Below are 6,014 nucleotides of genomic sequence, written 5' to 3' on the forward strand. Positions count from 1 at the left end.
ACAACTGTGAACCCATTGCCTTCTCAAAGAAGGAGGAAGTGGATAACTCCAAAGAAGCAAGTGGCTTGTGTGATGGTTGTGTCATCTGTGCACAGGCGTACCAGCCAGGGAGAGCAAGGGGGGTGCGAGCCCCACCACTGAGAAAAGTTAGTGGGGCTGCGCCCCCCCCACTTTCGACAGTGGTGACTGTTCACTGCATGCCGAGGAAAGCAACAATTGAGGCGAAGTTTTCCTTCACCACAGTATTCACTGAACTATGTTATTACGAGGGAATATAAGGCGAAATGTACTTTTTTAATTTCTCTCAGTTTGAGCCCCTCCTTTGTCGCAATCCAAGTGTATTCTTCGTGGGCTTTTGGGCTTTTATCTCCACAGCCGGTTACAGGATTACTTGGGAAATATGTTACAGCTGGTGCTAGGCACTGCTTCATTTAAACAGCTTCTCCAGGCAGGAGTGATCGCTGCTTAAAGAACAGCAAAACAAGTGTGTGAAGCTTGTGTGATACCACCTTCTTCTCGAAAGTGTATTCTGGGACATGGAATGCTGTAGTTCTTGTTTGTGGCTTGTGTGGTAGCCTTCAAATAGAGAATGACTGCACTCTTTAAACATTCCTGGCTAACAGCCTTGACTGATCAGAGTGCACAGCGCTGTCTGTAGCCTCTTGTTACTCTAAGGAAGGCTGTCAGCTGGCCTGCTCATTAACAACTACAAACGATCCTTCGTTGTGACAGCAAAATTTCCCTATACACAATGGACAGACTTTTAGTCTGGCTGATGCACCACTGGCCTGCTTTTTAAACTCCTCACCAGATACTGCATTCCCTACCACATCAACGAGACAGGTCTGCAGTCAATGAGGTTTTGGAAACTGTCAGTTGACGGAAGATGTCGTAGATATGACACTGCATGTCCAAAGCCTCTAACTTCATGACAACCTAACTGTCCCCTTGTCCCCTTGCATTGTCAGAATGCATCCTCTTTGTCCAGGGGCATTTGCATTTACGTACAAATGCCTCGGCAGGGATACCCTATGGGCAGCACATACCATCCTCATAGTCTCACTGGTGACGACATGCTCACATCATTAGATTGTGCCAGTCTAAACAAATGCTCAGATTAGACAGACACGTTCTAGAAATGAAAGTCAACCGAATTTCATTACAATTGTTTCAGGCATTCATTGAGTAAAATTCTTTGGGAGCGATGATTAGGAGTGTTAAAAATATTGACCGCAGAATTTCATTGGAAAGCAATACAACGAGAAAGTCTATTTTCTGCTGGCAACAGCAGCATACACCAATACACCACATGTGATATGGTGGCAGTCACACTGAAGTTAATAGAAAGAAAAAGTACAGTGCATCATCGATGCATGTGCTTGTACGAAACAAAGTTCACAGTCAGTTTGTTTCAAACAAAAGAACGCATCCACGATGCACTGTTTCTTGAGTGCACACTGAGTTGATGTCCTGCAAGAATATTTTACAAGCTGAGTTTCACGTGGCAACATCTTCCTTGCATAATCCTGAGGTATATGCAAAAAGAATGAGCAAGGTTGGCACTAGCAAACAAGTGCTGGCAAACATAAAATTTAAAAACGAAAGCGGATGACAATTACTGGCATACCTTGTGATATTTTATTTACACAGCATGGCGATTTTCTCCTTCCAATGAAAATGCAGCCGACATAATGTGGTACCAAAGCATACGTAGCCACCACCACAGTTTTTTGAAGGAATCATTATGAGTTACAGTAACCACATGGGCTGTAACACTAGAATCTGAGTAATACATACATTTCCGCACATATTACGACTAGCATGCGAGTACCCATAAGAAAGTAAGCAGTTTTGTCCTAATGTAGAAATGCAATGCAAGATTTCACTTTGCGTAGAATGTTGGTCAACACTGCTTGTGTTGGTTGCGCACAAAAGCAAACCATTTTGCATGAATGTACATCTTTTTTTGCTCCTCAGGAAGCATGAAACACACTTCTATTCTTATCATCATAATAATATCCACACCGCAAGCATGCACAAGAGATGCTTTATTTTGGGCCAATGAATACTCCCACTTGAATATGTCACGTGTATTGCCAGAAATTATCTAGATTGAAATGCTTTGATTTTGTCACTTTTACTGAAAAACATGAAAGAAAAGCAGCAAGCTATATTTGAAACACATGGTCCACTGGGAGGGTACGGCATAATGCATAATTCTGAAGTATCACAAGCTTGCTAATGTTTGTGAAATAATAAATTGATTTGTGTAACATGAGCCAACAAAGCAACACAAATAAGTTCTGTTGAAACCTGCAAGGGGGCAGAAGGGTTCATAAAGGGAAACTAGACAACCACCCGTTTGTGGCACGAGGCCACAAAGAAATCTGTACAGGTTTCTCACAAAGAAAAATTTATCTTGGTCTGGGTATCGAACCAGAGACCAACGCATTTCCGAGGCGGTCTCTCTACAAATGCGAAAACAAAGTGACAGGTAGCAGAAAACAAAGGCATACAGGGGGTGGTGCAAGGATTTCTTAATATTGGAGGTCACCCATGATATGCGAGTTCCTTCAGGGGGCAGGGACGCTGAGAACTTCTGTGTTGTGTTTCCCTATGTTTGCTTTTGTGGTAGCAGGGGGGGGGGGGGGGGGGAGAATGTGAAAATTTTTAGGGGGCTCCAGCCCCCCAAAACCTCCCCCCCACTGCTGGCACTGCCCCTAGTGGGTACTTACTGAATGGCCGGCAACTGTTTGCCATTAGTAAGCCCCTCTGCAATTTTCTGGAAGCCAGTTTTTCATGCAAAAATTTCACAGCACCAGAATTGTTAAAGTTCAAATTACCATGTAAGCGGCAAGATATGCTGTTTACACTTGCATTGAACCACTTTAACTGTTTCAAACCAATAACTGGTATAGTAATTGGCAATGTGATTGCAGACTCACTTCAAAAAAAATTTCAGTTATATGTTCGGTTGTGGTACTGCTACTGCGGTATGATGTCCTACATTTGAACGTTTTGCTCTAAATTGGCAACATATGTTTTTTGGCTTAAGTTCAGGCAGGTTTGAGAAAACTGATTTGGATTGATTCTTACTAAAAATTACTCTTTGGGTACAGTTTTTTTGGGGTGGTTTGATGCGACACCATGGTGTTACAACAAATAATGAACGAGCAAATATGTTGCAAAGAAGGCGTCTTACAACATGCATGCAGACTAGTATAAGCATGACGGGATGACCCACTCAAGGTTGCTTTCAGTGTAATAAGTTAGGATTCCCATGATTTTTCAGGCTTAGTGCTTAAAAGCTCGTGTTTGGACATAGCTGAGATTTTATTTTGAGGAAATCAGGAGTGAGGGGGGGCAGTATATACACTATGTACATACAAATGTGAGTGTACATGATCTCACACATTCAAACTGAATCATTTTTAAATGTTTCAAACATATTCTTTAGCTTGTTTGTAGTCTGTAGCATAGGCAATATGATAAGGAATGAAGCATTACTAATGATGTGTGGATTTGCATTGAGTATGTGATTGCACGATCAATTAACCTTCAGCACAATGGCTTGGCTGCTGTGGCTTTATAGTAACACAGAGTCTTAAATTGTTTCTATAGTGCTGATGGGGCTGCTTCTATTGTGCTTGTTTATATAAATAGCTTACGGTACTATAAAACATGCTCACAGTATCACATATGCATGCAACGTATTCTGCACTGTTTTAAAGGGGTGCCCAAGAACTGCGAGTCTGTACTACAATCCAAGAACAACGTGACATGTTTTTTTGCATACACTAAGCTATATCCTGTGCAAGCTGCTAATAAACACCTTTGTGTTTATGAAGAAGATGCAAAACTTATTCATACAAAATAATGAATTGATTGCCCATAACTTCCAGCAGCTTACAATTAGTATGATAGAACATGTGGCTCAATGTTCTATCCTATGTCATTTGTTGCAAGCTTTCATCTCATTGTCCCTTTAAGCAGCTTGCTAGAAAGAATGCACATGTGCTAGAAGGTAAACCTTTTTTTCTATGACACCACTGAACCCGTTCTAAATTTTAGTCAGTGTATTATTTTGGTTTAGTTTAGAATAAAATACATATACTTGACAGCTCTGCATGTCATTTCATTTTATATTTTTTTTAGCAAGTGCTGACCTTTTGACACTTTATCACTGTCCTATACATTTTTTGAATAAAATGTAGTGGCAGATGGTCAGCCACCAGGACATTGTTTTGTAGGTTTTGGTGCCCCCTCTGCACTTGTAATGCTTTATACTCAAAAATTGCATGAATGAAATTTGGCACTATGCATCACCACTGTGAGAAGAAGAAATACCACAGGTGGATTTTTATCTACTGTTACTTGTTCTCACAGTGGTGACAATAAAAAGCAATAATTAAAATCAATATTGAATTTGAAATAGAAGGACATGCATACAAAAAACTAAATGCTGAAGTCCAAGCACTTTCACATCAGTAAGAATTCAGGATAATATGGCAGATTTTGCAAAATAGTCTATACTGGTTAACTTGGCAGCAAAAAAAGACGACATCACAAATCGTATCACAAGTTCTCCCGAGGACAGCTAGTTAAAGCCAAGGCCATGCCTTGTGCCAATAGAATGGTCTTGCACAGCATATTACACTACGTTGTGGCTGTTCTTGTTAATGTAGCCAGAGTTATCTTGTTTATGTAGCCAGAGTTAAAGCAAACAGAAGGGTTCTCTTTGCCCACTGAGAAGTGAACAGATTTTGTCTCTTCAGAAACCTTACACATTTCATCACATTTACATTTTCAGCAAGGTTTCTTTGCAAGAACCTTAAAATTCATGAATTGCAGAAGTGACAAATGATTTAAATTTACTGATACTATGATGCACCAAACTGATTGCTGGCTGTGAATGTGTCTTAGAAGGAGACGTTGTGCACAGCTCAACTGATCATAGAGAGAATGCCTTAGATGCTGCCCATGTTTTACTGCATTTGCACTCTGCGCCAGCTAGCAGAATATGAAATGGAGGAATTCAAGCTCCCCAGAAAAGACTGAGATATTGAGGGACGAGAAAAAAGGTTTACCTTAGAGTAAGCACTAATATGCGTCAGTGAACGAGATTCATGGTTTCATTGGCGCCCCCCCAAAAATATGAATTTTATTCAAACATGCCTTTCACTGGACTACTGTGAAAATAGCCAAACAGAAGATTTCCTGCTAACAATTACTCAAGCGGGGAAAAAGGAAGCTGAAGCTCCAAATGTTTGTCACACATCATACACAGAACATTCAAGTGGGCAGAGAAACCTTATATTCTGAAATAAAAACCTGGTTATGACATCATTTTAGTCCATGTAGCATTGAGGCTGTGTCAGGGTATGTAATAAACCATATTGCCTATGGGAAAAGATGATGAGGTGAGCAACAGGAGTGTAGAAGTGAATGGGTTGTAGCAAATAAATAGTGAAACCTTTAGATGAGTTAAAACGACAGCGACGTTTGTGGTGTCATTTTTTACGTGCACCAACAAAATATCTAAACATGTGTTTTCGACAGCAACAAGGTGTCTTGCATGAAATGTAAACATACATTACGCTTCACATTTGCATGCTTTGAAAACAAGCTATAGCGCCTCTCATATTATACATGACCATTTAAAATGCACATACATTTATAGCCAGATTTGATGAATATATCACACATACGAAACATTTTCTTCTAGGCTGAAACTTCGATTACTTCAACACTTGTCAAGCTCATTGTGACATGTTATAGAGCAAACGTGAACTTGTATCGAGCAAAGTAAAGAGTGCGTTGGCAAGCCGCGCACAACAATATACACCAGCGCCCAATTGTCAACATTACTGACGAGTCAATTGCTTCGGCTATTTGTAGATAGCATCACGGTATCACAGCCTGCAATGCCACTGTCACTGTAGGCCTTTCCTTCATTGTAATACAAAGCATTCGTGCATGTTGGCATCCGCATTCCTGCTAGCTGTAAAAGATCG

General features: G+C 40.5%; 1 protein-coding gene across 1 annotated transcript in view; it reads right to left on the reverse strand.

Annotated features, from left to right (window-relative positions):
- The window catches only part of LOC142765654 (uncharacterized), a gene marked incomplete at its 5' end in the record, with an annotated part of 76,602 nt that overhangs the window by 19,758 nt on the left and 50,830 nt on the right, over window positions 1-6,014 (reverse strand). The window lies entirely within an intron of this gene.

The sequence above is a fragment of the Rhipicephalus microplus genome, chromosome 1 (genome assembly GCF_043290135.1).
Source record: "Rhipicephalus microplus isolate Deutch F79 chromosome 1, USDA_Rmic, whole genome shotgun sequence".
Taxonomy (NCBI): Eukaryota; Metazoa; Arthropoda; class Arachnida; order Ixodida; family Ixodidae; genus Rhipicephalus; species Rhipicephalus microplus.